Below are 22522 nucleotides of genomic sequence, written 5' to 3' on the forward strand. Positions count from 1 at the left end.
GGCCTATGGAAGATCTAAATTTATTTCTAAAATATCAGCTATATTGGTGATAAAATTCTAAATAAAAAAGTTGCATGCATCCAAATTTGGCACATGTAAAAAGGCCCATATATTTTTTCATTTTGTAGAAAAAAATTTTCTAGGGAACTATAACAATTTTTATATGATCCGGAAGGAGAATCTAATGCAAACGTGTGTAAAGTAAAATTTAGCTCACTGAATCGGACACAACACCCCCCTCCCCCAGACCTATCCAAACTTGGCTAATTTTAAAAACAATTTTTCAGTTTGAGTAAAAAATTCTAAAAAGGCAAAGCAGATATCCTAGAAAAAGTTCTATATTTGTCTAACTTTATATGTTTCTTAAATATTAACAAATCTTTTTTACTATCACATGGTAAATAAAGTCACAGTAGGCACTTTTCTAAAAACTTAAGTTTTTGGAACACATTTTCCCCGTTTTAGGATTTTCGGTATTTAGAAATAAAAAATGTAAAATATTATTATGCCATTGATTTAAGGATATTTGAGTATATATTAGTTTAAAATTTTGATATGATATCTTTAACTGTTAAAATATTACATTAAGTCAAATTTTATATTTTTATTCGTGTAAAATCACCTTTTTATATTTTTTTAGTTTTTAAGGTAAATTATGTCCCAAAATTTCAAGAAATTCTTTAGTTTTACTAAAAGATCAATCCTCAAGTCATAATGTTTTCACGAATATCAAATACTTATATAAAAAGCCTTTATTTAGACCTCAGAACTTTCACAAACCTTGCCCCCTTTGGAAACCTTGCACGTTTTTTCATATATTGCCAATAGTTCCCGAGATACCGAATTATTTCCAAAAAGAAAACCTTTCTAAATTAATGACAAGACAATTGCCTCTACGCTACGTAGTGACCCGACTCTCACTCGCTCAAATATTGATATTTGCATCAAATTAACAAAAGACTCACCATGTTCCCATTATGAAAATTAATTGTTAACATATTACCATCAATTAATATTGTTTAATTTTAAACACTCGTGTTTTTTCCATTTACAATAGCTTTTAAAAACCAATTTCCTTTTAAATATAACTCTTTAATTTTCCTTAAAAAATTCTTTAAAATCAATGAAAGCAACAAAACTACCACAATTTTTATCAATTCAAGCGTAATGGCCTTCATTAACAATATTTTTTAACAAAAAAAACAGCAACAGAATAAAACAAAAAAAATTCAACGGAATCTAGATTAATGAAAATGTAAAATATAATTAATAAGTATGTCAATATGACGCCAATAATGAAGCATACTTATACATACTTAAACATGGTTAAATACATATACAACACTTGCACACACATAATACACACATATAAATAACAACAATTTAAAAAAAAAATTAAAATACAGGCATCAATGCAGCTTTATGCGTAGACATACACTTCTATATAGACGTGCAACAGCAGCAACAAAAATATGACAAATTGATGATTTTTAATAAGTCTATATAATGTTGCACACACACGCACACAGTGACGCTCGTGCAACAATACTAAATATTTTATATTTATATTAAAAAAAAAAAAAAAAAAAACTTCATTGAAGGACATTTATTAAGTGTAAGTAAGAGTATGCATGAAATCAATGCAAAATGCATGCCAAGACATGCAACTGTTGATCGCACGAATGTGTGTGTATCTCATTTTATGTGTATATGTAAGTGTATGTTACAATGTATCTGTGTGAATGTGTACATGTGTTAGTATGTGCCTGTATCCACAGTATAGATTGAATGAAATTAAAAGCCAATAATTGGAAAATTAATTGAATTAAATTGACAGTAAGGCGATACCAACAATAACCTATGTATATGGATGTGCGTCATGCTCTGTTTGTTGCTGTAAACGTTGTTATTTTGTTAATGTATGCGTGCGTATATATATGTAAATATATGTAAATTTCTAGATGTAAATGTGTGTAATCAGCAGGAGAAAATATAATTGTTGATATTGTCTACACTTTATAGTCTTTCTATCTGCATACACAAATTTTGAAACATTATTACGCACATAAGTATGCGCTGCTCCCTACAGCAATAAAAATAAATTAAAATTTAACACCAAAGCGGCTCAGTTTCCTATACCCAAAAATCTGACAATATTTAAACTGTCCTAAACGATACCTAATCAAAATTTAGTATTTTAATAACTTTCTTTATCTATTGTAAACTGATCAGTTATTAGGATTTGCTTGCTTTGCCCAATGACTGACTATAAGTGCCGACTAATTTTGTAGAGTATTAGTAATAAGTGAAGGTTGCTGAACTATTTTTATATATTTTACATGAACGTCTAGAATTACAATTGTTTCTTTTTTTGTTGGAAAATGTTAAACAATATTTCAAATTTTTATTGGAAATAGATTTAAAACTATTTATTTTATTTACAAACAATAAATATTTATATAAAATTACTTAATTTACAAAGTGTTTGTAATTACTCAATACTAATTAAATTAAGCACAAATAGAAAACAAATTTAATAATTCAATTAAGAGTGATTTGCAGAAAAAAAAATTTAAAAAATAAATATTTGTAATAAAAAACTTCTTAAATCAAATGAAAGTTATGAGTAGCTTATTAAAAAATCTAAAATCGTTACTGGCTTTGTAAATAAGAATTTAATTGGGAAAATGAAACCATGACCACTCCTATTTCGTCAATAACTGGGTAAATATGTATTTAATTGAGAAAAGGAGCTCCATCTGTGATCACTCATATTTCATACAAAAAACCGAAGTTTTTATATAAAAACATAAAATATGTAAAACCGCCACTAACTTGGTAAATAAGCGTTTAATCAAGAAAAGAAACTCGATATGTGATCACTCATATTTCAGACCAAAAATCGAAGTTGTTATATAAAAACTCAAAATATCTAAAACCGCTAATAACTTGGTAAATAGGCGTTTAATCGAGAAAAGAAGCTCGATCTGTGATCACTCACATCTCAGAACAAAAATCGAATTTTTTATCTGAAAACTTAAATTATCTAAATTCGATAATAACTTGGTAAATAAGCATTTATTTGAGAAAGGAAACTCGATATGTGATCACTCATATTTCAGACCAAAAATCGAAGTTTTTATATAAAAACTCAAAATATATAAAATCGCTAATAATTTGGTAAATATAACTTAATTGAGAAAAGTTCCTCGATCGGTGATCACTCTGATTTCTGACCAAATTTTAATTTTTTGTAATAAAAACTAAAAACGTAAATAAGTTAAATAAAATTCAAAAAATCGAATTGAGGAAAGAAGCACGATCGTTGATCGCTCATATAGATATCATCACGTATTCATTATCGATATTTTGTATAAAACATTTTAGATCTCATCACCAGTGTTGCCAGTTTAGCCTTTTTGAGGCTAAATTTAGCCTTTTTATTTACTCTTTAGCCTCGAAATTTTGGTTTTAGCTTCGTGGCTTTATTCTAGCCTTTTCTTAATTTCAAAATAGCCTTTTTTGAAATTAAAAAAGGCTAAAAATTTCAAGACTAAGAGTAAATAAAAAGGCTAAATTTATATTTGTGAACCATTTTCATTTTAATTCATTACTGATTTTCATTTAGCTTTTCAACATACTCAAGAATTGTGCAGTATTAAAAGAACAAATAACAATTGCCAATATCAAGTGGTTCAAAATGAAATAGAGTATTTTATATCTGAAAGCTTAAATGTCTAGCAAATTCTCTTTCAAGACAAAATTGTTATTACACATTATATTCATCATTATATAATGGACAAGAGCCCCACAAACTCTTGAAGGCTTGTGATACTCGATGGCGATCAATAGCCGTTAAACGTCTTGTGGATATATGCTTCGAGTTAAAACCCATTTTGTTTTAATTTCTAAAAAGCCAAACTTTTAAGTAATTAATACACTGATTATAATTTGGCGTACCATCTTTTTTAAAACCAGTATTGCACAAAGTACAAAAAATAAATAAATCATTTGCTGTTTTCTGATTTAAAATTCAAGGAATTTGATCCATTATCGTCGCCAATTGAAAATTGTTTAATGTTTTTGACACATTTTTCATACTAGTTTGATGAATGAGAGATAAAATAAAGAACGTTTTAATTAGTGAATATTATGACAAAAATAATACGACAAATTAAACTAATTGAGCAATTGCGACAAAGATTACCATATGAAAACTCAAAATCAATTTTTTTCCCGTTGATAATAAAGTAGTAAAACCAAAAAAAATATATTATGTCATATTGATAGTGAAAAATTAAAGTGCTAATAAAATTACGAAGCTTAAGGCTCAGGGGCAGAATATATTAAACTACAAATGGACAAATATAGAACCAACAATGTCCATTTTCTGACATGGTTAATCTAGTATTTAACTTTTTAGTACTTCCTTTAAGTAAAGCAGATGAATTTTATGAACATATTTTCTAATTTTTTATTTAAAAATAAATATAAACCAAAATTCTTAATTTATAATATTTTAGCTTTTTTTTTGGCTTTTTTTCTAAAGCGGTTTAGCTTTTTCTGGCCTTTTTTTGAAGCCAATATAGCTTCTTTTTTCGCCAACTGCTGGCAACACTGCTCATCACTCATATTTCTTACCAAACTTCGTAAATACTAAATCTGTGATCGCACATATTTCTGCCGGAAGATCGATTTTTTAAATAAAAGACTAAAAAATCTCATTTTGCCTCACTTATATGTATTTCTTAAAATATGAATTTGATTTTTCATAATCAAAATTTAATAATTTTTTTCCAAAAACTTTTTTCCAATTCAACAATTATAAAACTAAACCTAATGTCCTGCTATAACCTTTGTTTGGTTATGGCTCTCTAAATCCATTATTTTGTAAATGACCGCTAATGTGCCGTATCTAATTTAAAGAGTTTGAATAAAAAAAAGGAAAAGTTTTCAAAATAATCACAATAATAAAAGTTGTGTTGGCTGGCGGTGGCAACAGCAAAATTTAAAACAAAACTAATGAAACTATTTCAGGACTAAACCATTTTAATGAACCACTCTAAATGTGTGTAATCATAAGCGAGTATGTATATGTGAATATTTGTATAAAACTCTAAGTGGGTTTACGTGGCTGTAAATGGAAATGTGTTTAAGGGGGGAAAGCGGGTGTAAGCTAAAGGATAATTGTGAATACCATACCATATCCATAAGTTTTAACAAGAGAGAGCAAATGAGACGATGGTAATGTCACTAATGACCGTCGTTTTTATCCTAATGACACAAGTTTCATGCAGTTTCTTTTTATATTTCAGTGGTTTAAAAAACTAAACTAGTGAAACTAAATAACTCAAGTACGTGCGGTTAAGGTGGGGGAAGAATATTAACAGACAGAAAATATTTGCGGCTAAAAAGTTTTTTAATTTAAACAAAAATTCTAACAAAAATATTTCGGGTTTTATTTAATTTATGTATGTATATTAGTTGCATTAAGTAACGAAACTAGAAAACATAAAACTCTAAATGATATTGTTAATCTATATTTAATATAAAATCGATTTTCTGTATTTCCCCAAATTTTATTATTATTATTCTTTAATTATCCTACTTCTTGGCATTATCTCTATTGTTGGGCACACAAACAAATGTTAAATGCCAAATTGTTATGCATAAGGATTATGGGTCTTAAATAACAAAACAAAAGAGAATTACAAATTCAAACATAAAAACTAAACGTTTAAAACTGTACGTAGAGATAACAAAGACATGAACATTATGATTAAAATAATTTATTTCTTTTGTGTGTCACATATACACTGGTATACACATGTTTTGTTTTTTTTTTATTCCTTACATATGCCTACCAACTCTATTATATATTTCTAGAGCACACTCCAAATAAAAACACACAGTTCCGTCCATGCACTGTAACACAAACAAGTGTTGTTGGAAGTAGAGACTGGACGAAGAGCAACAGACCCAACTGACAACTATAAATGATGTTTGTGGTCAACTTTACACTTAAAACCACAACAAAACACTATAAAAATGTTGTTGCCACATACTGAGCCACCAAGTGTGTGTGTGTCTGTGTAACTGAAAAAACAACAACAACAAAGGACAACTTGTTGGAAAAAAGGAAAGGAAACTGAAAAATACTTTTGCAAAAAAACTCACAAAGCAAAGAAAAACTACTCTAACGCACAAAACACCACAAGAGTGGACAACACTACACTAAGTAACACCAAGATAAACGCAATTTACACGCTCGCTTTAAGCAGTCAACAACAACAACTACAACAACAATAGTCGACGATGGAAAAACATGACAGCATTTTAAGGGACTTCCAACAGTAGCAACAGAGCAACATACATAAACAACTAACAACAACAAAATAGGAAGAAAAAAACCAACTAACGACAAACTTCAACACTTACGAAACTTAAAAGAGCAGTAAACGAGAATTTATACAGCGTATAACAGTCTCTAAATGTTTATTAGAACTCACGAAGTGAATGGAAAATTTCAGAATTGTTTACTCACTTTAGTATAATTTTTTAATTGTTATTGTTTAACTAAATAATTTAAGCCATAGCTAATGTTTTGTTATTCTTAAAACAAAAACGTATGATTAATTTTGAATTATTTAGAATATTCTAATATTAATCATTCGCCAGTGATACGCCAGGATTATTTCTAGAGTCTTTTAATAGTGTCGCAACATGTCGTGTACTTAATAATGATTTTATACCCACACGCTGAGAAAAAATATAATTGGGCATGGTTACTGTAACCATTTAAATAGTGTTACAAGATTTTTAACAATATTATAGTCACAGTAACCATTTACATGATTGTGGTAACCATAATATGGTTAATTTTATGATGCACATGATTGTATCAACCATATATATGGTTACAGTAAACAAATATATGTTTGTGGCAACCATATTTATGATGAATAATTTTATCATAATATATTGTTCTCAGATTATGATAAGCCTTAAGCCGAGAGCAACATAATATGATAAGTCCTTCATCATATGAATGATTGTCACAAACATATATTTGTTTACTGTAACCATATATATGGTTGATACAATCATGTGAATCGTAAATTAACCATATTATGGTAACCACAATCATGTAAATGGTTACTGTGACTATAATATAGTTAAAAAACTTGTAACAATATTGAAATGGTTACAGTAACCATGCCCAACTATATTTTTTCTCTGCGTGCACCATATTTGTTGTAGAACCAAAAAGTATATGGGTGATTTCATGTCAAGTGAACCAACCAATGAAATTTGCACGATGTTTAGTCCTATTGTATAGTAATTCAGACACAATTTTTTAACAAGATCGGTGTTTTTTCTCAACCATGTAACTTATTATCTATTGTTCTTAGCAAAATGTGTCCCAAATAGTTTAGATAGCTATTTTTTCAATCTTTCGAAAAAAATTCTTAATATTTTATTTCCGAAATCAAAAACTTTTTGACTTTTTCTCAAAAGAAATCTTATACATTTTCCTTCCAACCCTTTTTGGTCGCTTAGTGGGATGCGAATCAAAATAAATGTTTTGTAACTCAAGATATAAAATGTTTGTATTTTTTCAAAAAGAGTCCAAAAAGCTTAGATCCATTCCTTTAAAAGGATTTTGCTCACTTTGTGGACCAAACAAAGTTCTTAAAGGAAATGACCTAAGCTTTCTTTTGAGCGAAAAAAATTAAAAAAGGTCCCATTTTGAAAAAAAATTCAACAAAGTTTTTGATTTCGGAAAAAATAAATGTCAAAAATTTTTAATTTTTTTTCGAAAGATTGAAGAAATGTCTATCTAAACTATTTGGGACACACTTTGCTAAGAATAATAAGGTAATAAGTTACATGGATGAGAAAAATACCTATTTGGCCAAAATGTCATTTTTTTACCCCCTCTTTACTCTGAGAGTTCTCGACCGATCTTGTTGAAAATTTGTGTCTGAATTAATATCTAATAGGACTAACCTTGGTGCATCCCGATCGGAAGACATCGATTTCAAAAGCTGGTTCACTTGACATGAAATCCCCCATATAGTATGTATGTATATTTTGGGTCCTCATAAGATTCTAAGACGAGCTACCTATGTCCGTCGGTCTGTCTGTTGAAATTTAATGTCTTCTTGAAAATGGTTAATAACGGTCCATGATTTCACCTAGCACCCATACAAGAGTCCCCCGGAATGCTGTTTGAGCAGTCATAAATATTTTGATTATGCGGCAGTCCTAACAAAATTATGCACAATTTAGTTCTAAGTAATCTAAGACTTACTGTAGCTATGGGGAAAATCCTATCCTATTAAGCTATCAATGAAGCCAAACATTCCATTTGATGAGAGATCAGTTACATCCCCCAGGGCCATAAAGGACTTTCGAGCTATTTAGTTCAGCACATTGCCAGCCTTGTAAGTCGCATAGAACTCAACATTACCTAAAACAAACTGGTTATACCTTAAACCACAGTGTCCGGTGAATAATAAAGTAAGTAATCTCAAGCCACCCGTTCCGAGCGATAGCAGCAATTGAATCTACGTTTGGACAGAGTAATGAACCGTTTGTTCTGGTAAATTACACCAAATTCGGGCAGATTTCGATTCAACCCCAGAACGAATAATTTCCATAGTATATCCAAGTGGGATGCCAAAGAAAAGTTCAGGACCTATGAACGAGCGTCGGACTTCCCTATTGGCCAGACAATCAGCACGTTTATTACCAGCTGGGTACCATTCAAAGATATCCAGCAGTCCATAAGAACACCAGACCACAATGGCTTTATAATAAATTGGTGGAAAAAAATGGGTCCTACCTATTATGAGCTGCTGAACAGACCAGACCATTACAGGGCACCTGTACCAAACCCAACCTATTTCGTGTAAAGCGAGCATTGACCAAAAAATTCCCAGAATATGCGGTCAGACTTGAGACCGTAATATTCGATCATGAAAACGCTCGGCCACATGTTGGGTTAGGAAGTTTTTCCTCACCCGCTAAATAGTCCAGACCCCGTCCGAATTCCATTTGTTTCGATCGATGCGAAACGCTCTCTCGGGGATTCGCTTCACTTTGGAACAGAGTATCAGATATTTTTGGCTCGATATATTTGGATGCGAAAAGTCCAACTATGGGGCTTGTAACAACGAACATACACGCAGACAAAAAATATAATTGGGCATGGTTACTGTAACCATTTAAATAGTGTTACAAGATTTTTTAACAATATTATAGTCACAGTAACTATTTACATGATTGTGATAAGCATAATATGGTTAATTTATGATTCACATGATTGTATCAACCATATATATGGTTACAGTAAACAAATATATGTTTGTGGCAACCATATTTATGATGAATAATTTTATCATAATATGTTGTTCTCAGATTATGGTAAGCATTAAGCCGAGAGCAACATAATATGATAAGTCCTTCATCATATGAATGGTTGTCACAAACATATATTTGTTTACTGTAACCATATATATGGTTGATACAATCATGTGAATCGTAAATTGAACATATTATGGTTACCACAATCATACAAATGGTTACTGTGACTATAATATAGTTAAAAAACTTGTAGCAATATTGAAATGGTTACAGTAACCATGGCAAACTATATTTTTTCTATGCGTGTAGGCGGAACTTTTAAATAATATTGCATACTTGGAAAATCAACATCAGGACAAGTGGAGTGTGTCAGTGTTGGAGGATTATTGCGAAGTTCCAGAAGCAGAATACAGAGGGCTGTAAAAAAAAACGTCGCAAATTTACTTATGAGCAGAAGAACGTTACAAAATCATTTAATTTTGATAGAATTAATAAAAACAATTAAAAAAGCTTTATTCGGCTGTGCCCAACCATATCGTCCCCTTAATACAACAATAGTGTATAATTTTTTTGGCATTTCGAAATAATTGAGTTTAAAATTTTTGTGTTAGTAGACATCTAGAACAAAAGTAATATTTCAATTGATCTTTTGACCAGTGTTGCCACTTCATGTGTAATTACACATATTGTGTGTAATTTTAACTTGGATGTGTAGCCCATGTGTAATTGAGTGAATGTGTAATTCATGTGTAATTTTAAATTCCAATTATATCCAAAATATATTGTCAGTGTATGTCTTTTATCTATATTTTGGATTTTAATTGAATGAATGACTTATGGATTGTTCAGATTTCAAAACCGACTGAAATAAATATGTACATTTATATGAGGGAAAGTAGCTATATCCTCTATTTTAGTTGATAAATACAAATCCAGTATCTCTAAATGTATTCATATTTATTATATTGTACTCGCTTGTTACTCAGTATAATGGCATTATATGTACTAGGAAATCCCGGTGGCCGAAATTCCAATAACAATTTGTAATAACCAAAATCGAAAATTTGTATTTTTATAATTTTAAATTGTTTATAGAATAAGGGTAAAGGTATTTACAGATAACGGTATAAACTATTATATCGGTAACGGTAATTGCAGTTATTTCGGGGTAACGTTAGCCAACCTTAAGAAAAAAAAACAAGAACGTAGGAATTTGTGTGAGAAAAATTTATTTACAAATTGTTTCCAGTTATTTTTTATACCCGTAAGAACCGTTTTGAGTTTATGCTATTGTCTGTGTGGTTTCTGGTTTGTGTTTTAAATAATAAACAATAAAATTGACTTACTATTTTGGAAGCTTTATTTCAAATTTATTTACTGGGAAGGAAAATGATCAGAGCTATAATTTTTAAACAAATAGTAAAAAATATTTATCTTTGAAACTGAAAACAAAACTGATTTCAAAGCACTTAATATAAATTAGAAATAAATTAAAATGGACATGATTAATAATTGTTAAAGGCGTATTTGGGATTGACATATTTGACTGATCTCAAGAATTCATTAAATTAGAAAAGTTCACTAAAAAATCCAATTCCTGGATAAATTAAAATCACCGCAAGAGAAAATTGTCCATTGACAATAAAGTGATCGTATTTGGTCCAAACATCCCAGAGTTCACTGTGACAAACCTTTTATATTCATGACAATTTTAGACAATTTCTCCTATTGAAATCACGAAAATTTATTTACATGTGTAATTTTTTCTCGTATGTGTAATTTTGGCATGAGGCATGTGTAGTTTATAATTGTCTTGGTGGCAACACTGCTTTTGACCCACTTTGAGGAAGTAGAATTTCACCAAATTTTTAATCTACAGTTATGTAGATTCTTATTATTGTTTTATTGAGGCGACGATATATAAAAAAAAAATTAAATATTTTTATTATAAAATTCAAAAAAAAAATTTTTTTTTTGAATTCTTAAGAATTTTTTTCATTTATTAGTGGAAAAATTTTAATGGCTAAAAAATTAAAATTTTTTTTTTTAATTTTCAAAAATATATACATATTTTTTTAAATCCCGATCTTGATCCATTGTATGTTCGACTTACTATGGCATTAGATATCAATATTCTCTAATGACTAGTAACCCAGATATAGATCAAAAATAGGTCAAACATAGGTCGACATTTATGAGTCGATTTTCTGGATTTAAACTACCATGCGAACCGGAACTACAACGGATATATTGGTGTATGAATCATGTACGTAAGTTATTTGGGGGCTACGGAGAGTTGATTTCAACACACAGATGGACAGACGGACATGGCTATCTATAACGGACATAACATCTATAATTTATGACAAACTTATACTTGCCACTCATGGTGAAGGGTATAAAAATGCTTTACATTTAATCTCTCTTTTCAAGACAAAATTTTAATTTCAGATATTTTTCTGGTCTATAATTATTTTTTTTTTGTGAAGCAAAAACGTATGAATTTTTAATTATTCGAAATTTTTTTATTAATCATTCGCTACCCAAAATGTCTGAAGGCAGTAGCGTATACTTAATATTTATTGCTTTCTACTGTTTCACATTCATCATACGTATAAGCAAGTTTATGTGGATTACGAATCAATCTGCGTGGCAACTCAAATACATTGTCGTGTAATGGCATTGCAATGTAACCAAATTGTAATTCTCTGTCATGCAATGATATTAAATTTAAATGATTTCCAATCACTTTATTTTTGGAATGCTATAAATTATATTTTTTTTAAGATGTTACCAAATGTTATACACACTAAAGTGACTGTTGAGAGAACTAGACCAGCACTTGCAAAAATTCAACACTTTTATTTAAACATTCATATGAAAACCCAGAGATTTACATGAAAAGAACAACAGCAAACAAGACAAAACATAAACAGCACCAAAAGATTATTTATTTTTAGACAAGATTAGAAAAAGAAAATGTATAAATTGGACTTACAACAAATCAAAATGTTTAAGGCAACTAAAAAGAAGTTGATGTAACCAAATCAAAACCAGAAACAATAGCTCTGGCTTTTTGAAGCATACAATAAGAAATCTAATTTTAAATGAAAAAAAAGAAACACAATAAATGTATGCATGTCTCAATTGAGGACGTTAATATTGACACATTTATTGTTTTCATGCCATTTCAGCAAATATTCAAACAATTTTGTTCCACAAAAACAACATGTATCGATTTCCATTTTATAAATCTTTCCAAAATACTGTCATATTTCCCCCATTCAGTTATTTTTTTTTATTCTTTCGCAATACGCAAATTTGCATCACTGATATTTATAGAGTTTTGTTGCCTGAACTCATTCATTCGTGTATGAGACCAAAATCTAGCTAAAATTTAGTTTCCTGTATCACAGCAATACACATGCTTGCATGCATGTTTAACAGATTATCTTCAAGTGTTTTTTATTTCATTTGAATTTCTATTTCAAATTTCTTTTTTTTTTTTTGCTTTTAAAGGAAGCAAAAGCTTTTGTTTATGCAAAAAGTCAAACAATACATTTCAAAGACTAACTTCATATTGTTATGTAATATTGCAACATAGCGTTGCAAGTGCACAAATAACTACAACGAAAAACAAAACACGCGTAGACTGATGTTGATGATGATGATGGTGATGAGGATGATGGTACTACATCTATTTTAACAATGATGACAACTTCAACTATTACAACTACTATATCTTCTCAACTACATAAATACAGACTTGCACAACCCTATACAGAAACATACTTACACCATCATCCACTGCTATACTGTAGCTGTTCTCTAGATTCTTTTTTTTTTTTTTTGTCACATCACTTGAAGCGTTTCATGTAATGACAACCCAAAACAACACCACTACTAAGTTTTACTGTTAGTGTTGCATAAACTTGTAAATTGTTGTTGTCATACAAGTAATTGCAGTTTGCCTGCATGTGTGTATATGATTATGTTACTGTATGAGTTTATACAATCATGATTTTCTAGATGTGTGTCTGAGTGTGTGTGTGTTTGCATATGAATCTGTATGACCACGATGAACATGTTTGGTTAAGGACCAAACGCAAAAAATAAAAAAAAATCAACAACACTAAACTTTCAACAGGAAATTAAGATGAATCTGTTTTTCTGCCGTTCTTTTCCAGTGGTTGCGTTTTGTTTTTATATTTCAACAGATTGGAAAAATATTTAAGAGTTAAAAGTTTATTTGTATTGTTTGCATAAAACTTAATAATACATGCCCTGCAGTCACAGTTTTAGAAGTAGTAATTGCCAATTTGATGTAACTATAAAGAAATTTATATAGGGTACTAGTTACTTCTTGAACCCTTAGTAATACAGATGGTGTCACGAGGATATTAAAATGTATGATTCACCAGCGGATCTAGATTCCCCAAGGCCTAAAATTGTTCTCCGTCATCTAACAATCAAATGCCGAAAATTTAAACAAAATCGATCAAGGTTTTGAGGTTGCACATTTTATTTCAAATTTTGGGTCAAATTAGAAATATTTAAAATAAAAATAAATTTTAAAAAAAAATTCCATTTAAAAACCATTTTCATATTTAATTAGTCTAAATATAAAATGTTAATATTTTCAGACACTGAAAATTATTATTATTTCGGGGAATCAAACGGTCTGCTATTAGGTCGTATTGTCATAATGTCCTAAAATATTTTTTTAGTTTAAACAAATTTTTGTTGGGTTTCAAACAAAAAAGTTATAAACTAATAAGACTTTTTGAACTGTGTTTATTGGTTTGTCATAAAATAACACTTTTTAGGTTTTTAGCACAACAAGAATTTGTTTAAACTAAAAAAATATTTTAGGGCATTATGACAATACGAATTAATAGCAGGCCGTTTGAATCCCCCAATTATTTATTTTTTCCCTTATTTAAATTACTTTTTCAAGTTTAAAATTTACAAATTATGAGATTGGGTGAATTCCAAAATGTATGTATGCAATACAGTCATATCTTTATCAAGACAAAGCGTGTATCTTTAAGAATCGCTCGACTTTTTAAGGTTGCGTTGCATACATACATTTTGGAATCCACACAATTTACATAAGTATTTCAACAATTAATAACAAATTAGGTTAACCTTATATAATCTTTAAAGTATATCACAGTTTAAGGATGAAAAATTAGGTATGAAAAACCTTTGATAAAGAATATTAAGATATTTTATAACTCGTTAACAATTTATAGAAATTTAAATAATTAAACAACAACAAAAACTCTTTTGTAAAAAAGTAGAAAAGCCAATATAATTTTATACCAAAAAAATCATAAAATTTCAAGTAATTCTCAAATTTTACATTTCCAAATATTGTTTAAACAAAATCGTTGTAATCATAGGGCTAAAAATTGTAATTAAAATCAAAATTTTGTGGATTTTACTATATGCAATCACACTTTGATTTTCAAATTATGTCGCGTTCACTATCGTTAGTGTAACATTTTCCAAAGACAAATGATTTCGTTATTTTAATATTCATATTTAAATGAGACAATAGAAGGAAAACAACAACTCCCTGAAAATCAACAAAAACTGAAAAATAACGAAAAAAATATCGTATAAGGCAGAAAAAACTGCGCGACATAAAGTCAAATTATGCTAAAGAAAAGAAGAAGTGAGCCTGCAAGCAAACATAATATATCGCGTGCTAAACCATGCCAGAGGTAAAAATAACGAATGTAATTATTTCAACATGACACTTATCAAAAAAAAGTCACATTATTCTACATTAACAAATGATGTTCCCATTTCTGATTTTTCGTTTTTTTTTCTTGATCATAGTTTAACATTAAATTGAAAACAGCTAAACCTAATTTTTTCACTAAATATTGTGCTTTTGAAATACTATCGATAAATGTTTACCAAAACTAATTTTTAAATTTCATTATTTTTTCACTTCAATGCTATACGATTGTCACGTTCTGCACCATGGACGCATGGTTAGCCTCGGTCTTAATACATTGAACAATTCTGAAAACGAATATCTTTACAATAAGTTTTTCCACGACCATTAATAAAAAATATCAACAAAAACGATTACATATTTTGATATACAATATTTTACATATTTGCATAAATATCTTGAATAAAACATTAGTTCAGTTACTTGCTAGTTACACCCTTCACCATGAGTGGCAAGGATATAGTAGCTCTCTTATTTGTTTTTACTAGCTTTAGAAATTTTCAATACAGAAAGTAAACTAAATTTTGGTTTATTGTCAAGTCAACTGCACATTTTAACCCACAAACGGGGACTTAATAAATAATTTTTCTGATATCACTTAAATATATTTTTAAACATTTGTACAATATAAATTTATTTAAAGTATTGGCCATTGTTAGCTCATCTTTGAGGCAACATATGGATTTCATGTCAAAAGAACTGATCTTCTTTGGAGGCCATGAACGAATCAAGTCAATTTCGGATACTCTGTTCCAAAGTGAAGCGTATCCCAAAGAGAGTGTTCTGCTTTGATCGAAACAAATAGTATTTGGACGGGGCATGGTCTGGAAAATAAAGCGGGTGGGGTAAAACTCTTCAACCACTTCAATGGTATGGATATTTGGATTTGCTGTCGTTACGGCTGGTGGGTCGATCTTCACATACGATCTCTTACGATTTGAGTTATCACAATGGATACATTTTTCATCGCAAGTAATTCGATGAAAAAATTATTTTCATTTATTGTATTTAAGCATCATTGAGTAGATCCTAAAGATTTTGCAAGCTTCTGTTGAGCTTGACAGCAATATAATGCATCCAGTTCTTGGTCTTCAAACTGGCATGGGCGATATTTGTCTTCCGTGTCAAAATCATCACTCCTGAACCGCACAAACCATTTCTAGCATGTTGGAACCGACGAAACATATTCGCCATAAGCTTAGATGTGCTTCAGCTGCACTTTTTTCAAATTAAAGGAGTATAGCAAAACTTCCCGCATTCGATATTTTCGAAGCAAAAAAAAATTAGTTTTGTTCAATAACTAACGGAGAACAATTTTTTTTTTCTTATATTCATGGGTGCTCAAGCATAATTTGAAAGCTTATAGGGTAGAGTATTTTTGGGATTTTTTTCAGATTTTTCGGAAGTGGTTTAGAGGTCGCTCAAATCGAGTTTTTGCCAAAAATCGGGTTTGTCGGACTTTTTTTGAGTTTTATTCAAAACTTTGTCAAGATCCACGATTTTCATCGCTTTTGAGGACACAGTTTAAAAGAAAAATGTCCGAGCTTTATTTTTGTGTGCAAACATTTTTAGTTTTTGTAATGAATTGGCTCATTAAGGTGCCCTACATTACAATTTTTCGAAATATTTTCATAAATTTTGTAAACAAGGCTTTATAACTTATAAAATGTTTTATGAAATTGAAAAAAACTAAAAATGCAGTTTGAAAGATCAATTAATTATCAATTTATGGAAAAATTATGAAAAATTTTAATGTAGGGCACCTTAGTAAGTCAATTCATTGCAAAAACTAAAAATGTTTGCACAGAGCAATAAAGCATGGGCATTTTTCTTTTAAACTGTGTCCTCAAAAGTAATGAAAATCGTGGGTCTTGACAAAGTTATGAAGAAAACTCAAAAAAAGGCCGAAAAACCCGATTTTTGGCAAAAACTCGACTTGAGCGACCTATAAACCTCTTCCGAAAAATCTAAAAAAAATCTCAAAAATACTTTACCCTATAAGCTTTCAAATTATGCTTAAGCCCCAACAAAAATTTTTTTTGGAACACGCTAATGTATATGCACCATTCAAACTGATGTATAAGTTATTAAAAAACAAAAACCGAGTTCATAAGATACGCCATCTATTGTGAATCCCACATTTTTAAATCTTACTGCCAATATAAGTCATCCATTATTAAACTAATTTTACGTAATGCATGCAGTATGTAAAAGTCATTACAAGGTATGTTTATCAATAAACTGATGTCATTAGCAAGATGTAGCTAGACAAGTGCATCCATTATCTGCACATTATCGGCACTGCTTTAAAACATTTTGAAAATACCAAATTCAAATAAAATACCAATCTCAAATAATGAACAATTTTCTTTTCTTAAATAATTAAGATAAAGTGTTTAAGTTAATTTTGCGTGCAATAAAATCTTAACAAAAACTGCTACAATTAAGAAATTTCAATAATGAGTTTGTCAATGTCTTTACTACTTAATAATAAAGTTTTTAATTATTTTTTTGTAACTAATCCATAAAATTAATTTTAACTTTATGAAAAAGTGTTTTAAAATGAACAAAACGAAAATAAAAAACAAAATATGACCAAATTAAAGCCAAGAAAATGCAAGTCATTATTAAAAGTTTTCATAAAATATGACCACTTTATTTTTTGTTTAACTGACTTCCTTTTTCTCATAATAGTTTCACTTGGCTACAACCTTTGGAAAGACTTGAAAAATATATAAAGCAGCAGCCATCACAATAATTTTTGCGCCTAATTAAGTGCAACAGACTTTTAATTAACATTCTTAGACATATTTCACTAAAGCCAAACACAAAAAAAAAAACAAAAAACAGAACACACTGAGAGAAATAAAAACAATGAAATTGATAAAAACAAATTAAGAGCACAGAAAATCAACTATTTCTAAACATTTCACAAATTTAAATTAAAAACTTCTTTAAGTTTTTATTAAAACATGTGAGCAATTAGGTTCTTTTATTTAGTGGTATTTTGTCAGTGTCAGCATAAGAAAGAGAATACTGCAGGCCATAACTTTGCTTTTGTCTTACTACTGCTAACACTACTACTACTATTTTTTGCAATAAACAACAAAAATAAATCCAGAAAAAAGTTACAAAAAAAACACAACTTAAAGCTCTAAGAACTAAGAACAAAGCAAAGAGAGAGCGAGGGAAGCAAAGGAAAAAAGCTAAAGGGCAGGGTGTTTTAAATCTATGAGGCTGCATTAAGAATCTGAAAACCTGCTACTTCACACAACAACTAAACGCTGCTACTCTAAAAACTGTTTCAGTTTTCATCGTCCTAGTCTTCTTCCTCTTTGTTTTGTTGTTCTGCTCTTGCTCCGGTTGCCAATGGCATTTAAATAATGAGCATTTAAGCGGATTAAATTAAAGCTTATATTAAGTGGTCGCCTGTTACTTTTTGTATAATTTTAGTTTCTGTTTTTATTTAATTTCAGTTTGCTTTTTTTCTAATTTTATTATTATTATTTTAGTGGCACCAAAGTCATTTACATTGTTTTCATATGTAATTGGTCTTTTCAGAGTTGTGGGTTTGTGGGCCTCAACAACGGATGCAGCCATCTAATATTTTATAAGCTTTTGGTATGAGATTTCATGAGATTTATCGCAAAGTAACAACAAATATTTAATTTAAAACTGCAAAGCTCTAGCTCAAACATTTAAGAGTAAATGCTGGAAAAAAAACAACAACATAGTAAAATTTCAAAATGAAAAAAGTTTAGATGTGAGTTAGAATACAATTAAATAGATTTTTCGTTTTTCTTTATTGTGACTTTTAGTTGGCCAAAATGAAGAAAAGACAAACAGACAAAGAATGGTGGTGGTAAAATTCTGTTTTGAAATAAAATGTTGCCAAAAATCACAAGAATATCAAGTAAAATTGGCTCTTAAAGGGCGGGCTAGAGCACAATGGGGAAGAATTTAACAAAAAAGCCTATGGTAGTTTATTTTAAAGGATCTACCATATATTTTTAATCCTGCAAGAACTTGTTATAACATTACTAAATTGAGTACTTTGTAATAACTACAAATTAACGTTTACATTACCCAGAAGTAGTTTGGTAATGGATAGCTATAATCTTATGTATAATTACGTATTTAAGAATATAAGTTTAATCGAAAGTTTGAGTCAAGTATTTACAAGGAATAAATATAATACTCTGTAATTTTTTATCATGTATTTCCGAAGAACTATACCAGGGTATAGTCTGCCCTGTGAACGTATCGTACATTTGTAACTAACCCGATTTTCACTTTTAACAGAATAATTCATGACCAAAGCAATGTCTTTTCTAAGTGCCTAGTTGTATGAGTAGGCGGTAAATCAATAGGGTTTGGTAGACTGATCACTACATAGCAGGTGCGGATCCAGGGGGGTGAAAAAAAACCCAAGCCCGAAAACCTGGATGGTTTCTGATACAAAGGCATCGGAAATTGACTGTTTAATAAAACTTCTTTTGAATTTGTTCATATTTCAATGTAGCGTTCATGTACCTAATTCATGTCACCATTTGTAGCAATGCTGTCTGATCATTCTATTCAAGTGGTAGATCTGAAAAAAATGTTAAAGTGTGTCGCGTTCCCTATCATGAATAGAAACTATTTGAACCCACCCTTATCACAAACGTGAGGGGAAAATGTTTCGCATTATATTATGCTAAAAGTTATAGAAAAATGTATCCAAATATTTCAATATGCCAACTATCAACAGGAAGCCACATTATTCACTCTACTTAAAAACAACTCTTTAAAAAATTATATTCAAATTCGCAGATTTTTGCATTTTTCTATATTCCAGTCTTTTTTGTAGCGTTCTGGATCCCATGTTTACAGCTTATATATTGGAAACAACAAAATGAAAAATTCTACGTTTGAAAATTGTTAAGATTTCTTTTTTTTACTTCAAAGGCTTAAAAATGTCGCGTTCTTGACCATTGAAATGGACATGTTCAAATACATCAGTTTCTGTTAAATGTTCAACAGAGAATTTTGGTTAACTGAGCAATACTGTCTTTTATATTGACAATACTATAGGTGGACTGCCAAATATGTTTGACTACTCAATACAGCGAATTTGCTTGAATGTTTACTACAAAGCCTTGATCAATAAGTATAAAGACTTTGATTAAATGTGCAATACACCTACTTCGGATGAGTATTTATTACAAAGACTTTAGTCGAATGCTCATAATAGGGTCTTATTTTGATCATTCAATGAACTTGCTTTAGTCAAATTTTCAATACAGAGACCTTGACTGATTGTTCATAAAGTTTCACTATTGAATACGGCGGCTTCGTTTTGTGGTTCAATACGAAGGCTTAAGTTCAGTTGTAGCGGCGTAGTAGGAAAGTGTTTGCAATCCATAATAAACCATACAAGAAGTCACCTGATCACCCTGAAAAAAAGGTTGTAGTTAAAGATTAGCAAAGTTCCCCACCACTACACCAAATACACAGAGGGCGTTGTTTCTAGGCAACGACAGATGACAGCCCCATTGTCCTAGGACCTGCTACAACAAACCCATCAGCTACTTAGCTGGAACAACAACCGATTAACAAAACTGATACAAGGCAAAAAATAACAATAGTCTGGATCTTATGGCAACATCGCACATGGAAACGCACGATACTCCAATAACTTAAATGTGGAAATATGCGAAAACAACTGCAACAAATCGTATCAGATGGAGATGCATTGTGGAAGCCAAATGCTCCCAAGAGGGGTAATGGAGAAAAAAAAATTCACTACAGCGACTTCACTTGACTGATCAATATGGTTAACTATTCAATACAGCTTCTTCGTTTGACTAATCATTTCATTACTTTCAGTTTAGTGACAATTGCTGACTGATCAATACAGCTACTTTGGTTAGTATATATTTAACTGATCAATGCATCCTTGATTGTTCAATAGACAGCCTTTTTATAAATCTTCTATACGATTTCGTTGGATTGTCCATTACAAAGATTTAAGTCGAATGTTCAATCGCGTGACTTCGGTTGACTTCGGTTGACAAATCATTACCTCGATTTCCGTTGACTGTTAAATACAGAGTCTTCTACGAATGTTCAAAACAATGACTCCATTTGACTATTTAATACGAAGATTTTGATTAATTAATAACTAGAAATTACTTTAATAGAATTATCAATTAAGCGAGTTCCATTTAGTGTTAATACAGCAACTTCGGTTGACTATTTTTTTTCACAGATACTGTTGACTTTACGGTTGAATCAATACAATTCAACCGGCTTTCCCATCCGATTTCAAAGATTTTAATATTTTTGAAAAGCCTTCAGCTAGGTCTTCAAAAAACATGCTTGCGTGTGCTAATTATATCAACTAATTTTCGAGTTATAGGCATTTAAAAATTGAAATTTTAAAATTTGGCTACACCTTGGCCCGCTATTTGAAAAATATAGGGATTTTTGCTCCAATTTTTAGGAATTTGGGATTGCCTTCGACATTTTGACAAGTTTTTTTGCACCTTGTTATTTAGAATGACGAGCTTAAAAAATTTTGAAAATTTCATTGAGTTTCGTTAATAAATAAAGATTTTATTACATATTACATATTCATTGAGTTTCTAAAACTAAAATTTATATCAAGATTTTAATAGGATTGCAAATATTAGGAACAATTTGATCCATATTTATTTTTGGTCTTACAAAAGAAATTTCAAGTCAATATCTCAATTAGATTCAAAAATATTCCACTTTAAAATTAAGTCCTTCAAAAATATTGCACTTTTTCATAGTAAAAAAATTTATACAAATTTTGTATAAATTTTTTTAATATTTTATTCAACACAAGTCATTGGTCCTGACTCAGTCACTATGAAACATTTTCATAATTGATGTGAAATATATTTCATGTGAGATGATAAACATAAATTAACTATAGATAAATTGTTTAAAATTAAACATATCTTCTAATAATATTCTACATATATAAGTCCTCATCTATTACTAATCCAAATTGTATGTAGATCGGACCAGTACTTCAGTCTAATTTCTTGTCATTTACCATGCAATCACTCCCACTGTTTACTAACAAAACTCTGTCATTATTTTTTTTCGTTTTTCTATTTCTTTTGCAATATAAATATCAAAAAAAAAGAAATCTTTCATTTAAAACTGATGTTAGTGGCAGTTTTAAAAACAAACAATTTTGTCTTTAATTTCCACAGACTCTGAGCGGAAGTAATATTTGGCAAAACAGTGTAAATATATAAAACTGCCAAGGAAACATTAACAGGACACAGACATAAAGCTTATTCAAAGGCAATTCAATAGAAGAACAAAAAAAAGACCCATAAAATCTTAGAAATTTTTAAAAAGAATTCTTTTATACACATTTAACCG

Source organism: Calliphora vicina, chromosome 2 (assembly GCF_958450345.1).
Source record: "Calliphora vicina chromosome 2, idCalVici1.1, whole genome shotgun sequence".
In the NCBI taxonomy this organism is placed as follows: Eukaryota; Metazoa; Arthropoda; class Insecta; order Diptera; family Calliphoridae; genus Calliphora; species Calliphora vicina.